This window comes from Magnolia sinica, chromosome 8 (genome assembly GCF_029962835.1).
Source record: "Magnolia sinica isolate HGM2019 chromosome 8, MsV1, whole genome shotgun sequence".
Taxonomy (NCBI): domain Eukaryota; kingdom Viridiplantae; phylum Streptophyta; class Magnoliopsida; order Magnoliales; family Magnoliaceae; genus Magnolia; species Magnolia sinica.
The window spans coordinates 64,409,663-64,417,860 of record NC_080580.1 but is presented as its reverse complement, the minus strand read 5'-3'; the positions used below and the strand labels follow the sequence as shown (position 1 = coordinate 64,417,860).

General features: G+C 37.6%; 1 long non-coding RNA gene across 1 annotated transcript; it reads left to right on the top strand.

Annotated features, from left to right (window-relative positions):
• Positions 1-2,361: 2,361 nt before the first annotated feature.
• Positions 2,362-3,973, top strand: LOC131254024 (uncharacterized). The gene is made up of 3 exons (XR_009175441.1): positions 2,362-2,385; positions 3,087-3,191; positions 3,792-3,973. It is a non-coding gene; the product is annotated as an uncharacterized LOC131254024 (long non-coding RNA).
• Positions 3,974-8,198: the final 4,225 nt, after the last annotated feature.

The window sequence follows — 8,198 nt, the reverse complement described above, 5'->3', positions numbered from 1 at the left end:
CGAAGATGGCGCACCGTGATTGGAGCGGAACGAGAAGAGAGACCACGAGAGGCTCTCTTCTTATTTTTACCTTCCATAGCAACAAGGAATAGAAGGAATCACTACCAAAAAAATGATCAAAGGCTACGGACTGTACTAGTTTTTGGCTACAGATAAAAACCGTAGCTAGATTACTATGGCTTAAATTCGTAGCTAAAAATAATCGTACTGTAGCTAAAAGTTAACACCACCCCTCGCACCTACAACATGGGACGACCCCATAAGGGACTCTACGATGCACATGAAATTATGTGTGCTCCATCTAATACATTTATTTATTTTTAAATAGCATTTTGGGCAAGAGCCCAAAAAAGGAAGTAGATCGAAGGCTCAAGTCGACCACACGGTTGGAAACAGTGGAGATTAAATACCTACCATTGATTGATAGTGTCATTTAAATTGACCTTCAAATTGCCTATATTTTGGGGTCATTCCCTATAAAATAAAATTAAAAAATTAATGGACTGAGTGGATATATGAAATACATCATGATGGATCCTATAAAACAGCCCTTGAGAGGGCCGTTCGTCACCGTTAAAACCCTAAGAAAGTGGATGTGCGGCTAACGGCTACAGCCATGGGGTTTATATCTACGGATTAAAACTGTAGAAGAGCCGTAGCAGTTTTAAAAGTGAAAACTCTTCCCATGCTGCCCTCTTTCATTTCCCCCCTCGCACGAAACTTTTCATCTCCCTCCTCTAGGAAAAAAAACCCATTCCACCCCTGCCGCGTCCATCTCTCTCTCTCTCTCTCTCTCTCGATCTCCCGTGCCCCTTTTCTTTCTCTTGATCTCCCCTCTCACGAACCCCTCTTCTCTCCCTAACCATCCCCTCTCTCTCGATCTCATGAAGACATCCCTCTCTGACGCCATAATCCGCGTCCATTTTAGGTATGCAAGAATGATTTTCTTCTTTTTTTCTCTTTTGAATATTCATATTGCTGTCTTTCTTTTCCTTGTGGAATTGGATTGTTTTTTTTTTCATTTTTTTTATAAAGAAACCCACTCATTTAAGATCTCCACCTCCATAACTCTAGAAGGGGATCTACATTGAACGTATCCTCTGTTTCACCATTAAGATGGCTCGCCAGCCTGTTTGGACATTTTCACAGCTTCAATGCTCTCAGTGACAGACCCAATTTAATTCACCTTTAATAGAAGGGCATTGCAAGCCTTTTCTTTGATTGCTTTCTCCACACGCTTGGGGTTGGTGACGAGTAGATCATCACCAACAATCTGTACTTTCTCACCAATCTCTGCAGTCAGCTTAACATAATGATCCGCATCCTAGTACAAGAGATGGGATGGTCATCATATCTGGGACACCTGATCAGACGCGAGCAGCACAGAACCTTCTTCAAGCTTTCATACTAAGCTGATGGTTGTTGCTCCAGGATTCTCATGCCCAGCCGCTATGGTCACCTGGATGGGATAGGTGAAGATTTGAACTGCCACTCTTCTATACCGAGTGGCCCACGCCATGAGATAAAAAAAGGTAGATTGGGATGCTTACCATTAAGACCACCTTTCAGCTTATCAAAATTTTGGGTCAGGCTTATATTTGGTTTTCTCGATGTGGGTTAGAGTCACTTTATGAATGGGTTGGATGACATACAAACATAATGGGAGGCCCCAGTTTCAATGTCAGGCATCCCCCATCCATACCTTTCACTGTGGTGTGGCCCACTTGAGCTTTGGATTGACCTAATTTTTGGGGGTATGTACTGTAAAATGATGGATTAAGTGGATGTCACACACACACACACACACACACACACACACACACACACACACGCAGCTTCTTTTTTCTCTTTTTGGGTTATGCTGTATTAGTAATTTGGACGATCTAGATTGCCGGATAATTATCCCATGTGTATGATTGATTAGGAGTGGCAATGGCTATGGCCTAGTTGTGTATGGACAGGGCTTGGTCCCCTTGGTTCTTATTATTATTATTTTTTTGTATTTTTGCTCTGCAGATTCTTGAATTGCCAAGTCATCCGTACTTTGTTGGTGTCCAGTTTCATCCTGAATTCAAGTCGAGACCAGGAATACCTTCCGCACTTTTCTTAGGTATCGTCTCTATTGGCTAGTATTCCTTGTAGTAGGTAAATGACAAAAAATTTGTTGTTTCTTCAATTTAAGCATGTATTAGTCGAAGTGCATGCCTCCATGCAAAGTGCGATGATGTCGGAATCGCTTGACAATGTCTTAGAAGATGATGAGGCCGAAGAGGAAATTGAGGAATTGACTAACCCAGTAAACTTCGCCTTTATTTAATAATGGAATCTGCTCTATAGAGCTAACCATGCCATGAGTTAGATGATTATCCCTTCAAGCCTCCCAAGGTGACTACTGCTGATCTCTCATTTTAGTGAGCAGTTGGGGACCTTGAATGAAGAAAGGTGGGTTTTGAAGTTTAGGGGATAGGAAAAGGTTATATGCTTAAGGAAACTTTGAAATCAGGAATATTTATAACATTTAAAGTTTTAACTAGGAAACAATTTTGGCATGTACTGACATCCAGATCCTGGTAGAAGAAAAAACATAGAATATATTTATTTTGGATAGGTTGGTTTATTTATTCAGGTTGAAGTGGAAGTTTCTTTAGTGAAATAAATGGTCTTTCTCCTTTAACTTACTCCATTGAGAAGAAAATTCCATGGTGGATGATATAAGTCAAATTGGGTGTGGCTAGTCCTGTTCTATTTGTTGTTGTGGCTAACAGTGGGGTGTGTGTACTACTATGCTAACCAAAAAGAAAAAGAAAAAAAGTCCTGCTCTATTTGTCGTTGGCTCTTATTATTTATATCTTGAAAGGATATTGTCCTTGTTTCTCACCTTCCATGAAGTTGTTGTCGCTGATGTTAAATGTTTTTTTATATATATATAAATATTATTATTGTAGTTTATGCAATGGTAAAAGTTCTTTAACATTCAATTTGATCTATTATCTTGAGGAAGACTAATGTGACAATGAGATTTTGTCAGTTTCCTATTTTCAATTTTGAGAAACTAAGTAAGAGGATTGAATCTATCCAATATTTAGGTTGCCTTCTGTACCAAAATTTTGCATCCAAACATCAACAGTAACGGTAGCATCTACCTTGACATTCTGAAGGAGCAGTGGAGCCCTGCTCTCACAATCTCCAAGGTGACTCAGTTCTTAATCTGCCTTGCTTCTTTTCAGGTCTTCTTGTTTGTAGCATATTCATTTTGCATGGTTAAGAAATATCCAACGTTTCAATCATTGATAATGATATTACCTGGCTCAAGGTAATTCATATGGCACTGCAGTGGTTCTAAGGTATGGCCTGGTCACTGACCACGTCGGCATGTGAGTCCTATTCGACAATCACGCATCAATGGGTTCCCTGCTATTTTGAGTTGGCATGATGTTTTACATGTCAAGGTGCTTTTTACCTAGCGGTTTGCCTGTCAACTACCCCTCCATGGCCTTACCATGCTTGCTTGCCCTTTGATGTGTGCATGTAATAGTTGTTATTGGGAATCAATACCAAATTACCATGTAGTTGCCTAGCAACTACCCCTCCATCACCCTACCATGCTTTGCTTGCCCTTTGGTGTGTGCATTTTATAGTTGGTATTGGGAATCAATACCAGATTACCAGGTGGGACTGTAATGTGCTTGTGAATGGTGTCGGTGTGAGCATGTGCCATGGTCAGATCTGAGAGCCCAGGTGGGACTGTAATGTGTTTGAGACTGATGGCTTTCTTCTTGACACTTGCCCAGGTCTTTTAGCCCTGGATTCAGAAGAGAAGACTAGCATATGCAAAACATAAGCATGTAATAGCAGGAATTTTAAGGCACGTGCACTCGGAAGCCGCTCTAGGAAGGCTCCTCAAAGAAGATGATTAGCCTAACACAGATGTCATAAAGAAGTTAGTTTACAACAAATACTTTCTGCGTTTTTCAACATCTTTTTATACATGTTTGATATTTATTTTCTTTCCTGTTGTAATTATGTATTATTTAAGAGAATCGATGAGGATAACAACACATTTTTATTAATTCGCGAGTTAACAGCACTGATCATTAGAATCAAATTTGACGAGATAGATTTAGATAGGGATGATGCTATGAAAAAGGTAATGGATGAGTTTGATACGTCGAACATTAATCAACTCTCTGAAGAAGAGTTTGTGAGAGGAATCTCAAAATGGGTTGAGCACGCTAAGCGTTCTGTCCCTCAACCAACTATTGATCAAAATAGATTAATTCACGACTTTCATCAAGTAAGTTGCCTCATTCTCATGGTATGTTTTCCCATAATTGTCATAAACAACATTAGTGATTTTAAAAAAAATGAAAAGTGCATCTTTCACCTAGACATGGTGTGATGTAGAGAAACTTCAGAGTTTGGATTCCCCTTCAAAACAAATTCAAGGTATTGACAATAGACATTCCTGTTAACAGCATTATTGATTTTATTTTTAAAAAAAATGAAAAGTGCATCTTTCTTTTTACTGAAATTTCAGTAATAGAAAATTTCTAGGAATCTCTGAGGAGAAATGTGGCAAATCTCTTGAGTTTGTATTCATAATGTGACTTCCCTATTTTTATTTTATTTGTCTATTTTTGCATTGATTCATTTTCTTTGTTGATGGAAAATACATCTAGTTTCTTGAAGTAGTTCAACTCGAAGGACATGCCATCACCCTGTTCTGTCAAGAGAAATCCATCTCCTGTAGGTATTTGCTGCTTCTTTTTCAATTGAATTGAACTATGGTTTGTGCTAGTTTTTCTTTTACCTTTTTTTTTAAAATGCTAGGAAGTGATATGTCGGCCAATCCCAAGCCCAGGTAAGGGAGGAATGATGGCAAGTGGGCAGTTGCTATGACTTGCACAAGTGGAGATGCTTCTCCAGATTGTCATTGTGTACTGAAACTCCATATATCTTGGGTGAGAAACACCCTTTCTGGAAATGGACAGTCAAGTAAGTACTGTGTCACATGCACTGGAGAGTACCTCTTCAATATTCTGATTCATGGTAACGTCACTCTGTGTGTGTGGGAAATGTTCCTATAAGGTCGAGCTTGACACAACGAGTCAGTGGTGAAAATAGGCCCGACTAGAACTTGTCAACCCCTGAAATGGACGAGTCATGACTTATTCATTGACAGAATGAGTTGGTCTGAGTCAGCCTATCAAAGACCATGCTCGTCTTAGAGTAGAAAAATGCACTAGCAAAGATTTGAGTTTTATGATATCTCACCAGTTTATTATTTTGACAGGCTTATAATCCTTTGCTGGATATTTACATTTTTTTTTCTTTCTTTGCTTTTTGGTACTAAGAGAATAAAATTGTGTTTTCAGGTTTACCAATGACACTTGTACGGCTATGACTATTAGGAGAAAATATTCATTAGTGATATTTTGAAAAACCAACTTCTCTTTTAATAGTTGGAAATTAATGTATGTATGGTTATTCGTGAGGATATATCCACTACAACACAATGAGTGCACTGTCATTATCTTTTAGCCACTTTCTATGCAGCGCACCATACTGAATTTTGAATTGCAATTTGAGCGGCTATGGTCTTTGTTTTCAGTATGGTGTAGAAAGACAAACAAGCTTGTTGATGGCTTGGTTTTCATGTTCATTTGGCTAGGTTTTGGAAGCCATTAGAGTAGACCCCATCAAGGGGTTTATAGATTTTCAGGTGTTGGCTTGAGTTGTAGTCTACTTTGTAATTACCATGACTCTATTCGTCATTTTTAAACTGAGGAATTTGGGTTCTTGATGGCTTAGCTAGAGCTTCATTCTAGATCTCGTCTTTATTATGTTTATGCAGGTGGTGGAAAATGCAAAAATCTAGGCAGAAATGGTATGGATTTTTTTTTTAAAAATAAATCTAGTCTTTTTTTAATGGCCAGAGAGAGTTCTATATTACAACCGTTCTTTTAACTGTATAGCTAATTTCATTTTTTTGCTGACATTATTGTAGGTGGCAACCATGATATGATTGGATATGAGTGAATATATGGAGCGGCAAAGAAAGTAGTTGGTAAGATTAAAGTGGAAGGTTAGTTTTCAATGATATAAACCGAGTTTCCTGATGTTTGGTGCAACCAACTGCATCCTAAACTACACTTATTTTCATTGGTATAGAAATTGTGAGTAATAGTCTATCTTAAATCAGACATTAAAAAGTCCTAAGCCTTCTTAGAACATCTCAGGTTGTGTTTATGTTTGTATGAGTCCCGACTTTTGACTTTTGGAGCATCTAAAGTTTGAAATTCTCATTATAGGGTATTTCTTTGTGCTTGTAATGTAGTAAAATCCACCATTACTTGCATTTGTGTATTGCATGTTAATATCCCATTACTCTCACCTGCATTTATATATTGTATTTGAAGACATGTTTAGATGTATCCCAGAATGAGAATGAAATCGAGTATGCATCAGCTGGTGCATATTCACTGGATTGGAGCTGTTTGGCATGATTCAAGAGGCTAATATTGTTGTTGGTATCAACAACATTAAAGGCATGCAGGTTTGTTGTTTCTACAGTCAGGCTGCCCATATATCTTCCTAACTATAAGTCACATGTCATATATTTGAGCCATGCTCATACTATAGGATCTTGGAAGCTCTACAACTAGGAATAACAAAATCGCTAACTCTTAAATTAATTTGAGTTACTTGTATCCCACATATATCAACCATCACATCTTGCTAAAGTTTTTATGCCTAAAAGCTGCCTCTGTAGAAATACTTTACTAGTAAATATATCCCTTGAGTTTGTGGATGATGTGATTATGACAATATATCTCATGATTTACAAGATAAGCCTATATTTTCCTCATAAAATGAGCTTATGGTCCAATTTGCTTATAATTGATTGTTCCTCAATACAAGTCTTTGATTACAGGACTCTCTTGGTGGAAATTCAAAAACAACATTTATTGCAAATGATAGCCCATCTATTTGGTGTGTACCTATTTTCCTAGAGTTCTCTAATTTACTTTTTTATTTGTTTTATATTTAGAATTATATTTGTTTTGTATTGTGAATCACAAAGATAATTGTTTCCGTGGTTGGTTCCAAGCCCAAACCAGTCCATTCATCCAGTCTGGTCCAGGTTTTACATCCAGTCAGCTTTTAAGGTTCTTTGGGTTATGCCTTGTTCTTTGGGTTAGCTTTTCATGATGTGGCATGGTGGTTTCCCACTTTCCCTCTCCTTCTAAGAAATGGAAATGGTGTATTTTAGTTTTGTTGTTCATCTGTTCTGTTTTGTTGTCTTATATGTAATATGTTTTTTATGATGTACTCCACTATAAATTATAGCTAATGCCGAGTTCTTCTTCTTTACAGATGCTTTTAGACAACCAAACAAGCTGTAGTTGTTCATCGCCAAGCAAAAGTCGTACCCACATCTTGCGTTGTGACTTTGTATTATTTGTGGAACCTAATGTTATGTAACAGTCTGATTGAGTTTGTTTTGAAAACTTTAACTAGACTGTTGTAATTGTAATTGATTGAATGAAGGATTGTAATTGATTCATTATTAAATGAATGAATGATTATGCAGGTGGTAATTGAATGAATGGTTATAATTTTTTTTTGAAATTGAGGCCATAGCTACGGATATTGACCGTAGCTGGTAATTTGACAACCGTATTGCTACGGATCTAGCACAACTTTTAGCTACAAATACTATCCGTAGCTGTAAGTACTTTTGGCTACAAGAAATGATTGCTACAGATTATATCTGTAGCTATTAGAATCTATGGCTACAAATTAAATCCGTAGCCATAGGTCCAACTACGACTACGGTCATGCTACGGATTAAAACCGTAGCCAAAGGTCTTTAGCTACAGCTTTTATCCGTAGCCTTTGTCCAGTTTTCTGGTTATGAATACAAGCAATGCAAGAAAGGTAAGATGGGTTTCAAGTAAATCAGATTTTATACTAGAAACCCCAATAAACCACCATAAACCTTGAAATAAACTACAAAAACAAGGAAATGGAAGTGCAAAGAACTTAAATCCACAAAGAAATAAAAAAAGATGAACTAACTAAGAAGGAATCGAAGGTGGGTTCGACCGGTCGTGGTAGGGCTGATTGGAGAAGATGAAACAAATGAAGAAAAAGTGCTTTTTGTATAATAAAAAGGCCTCAAACCCGAGCGGCTC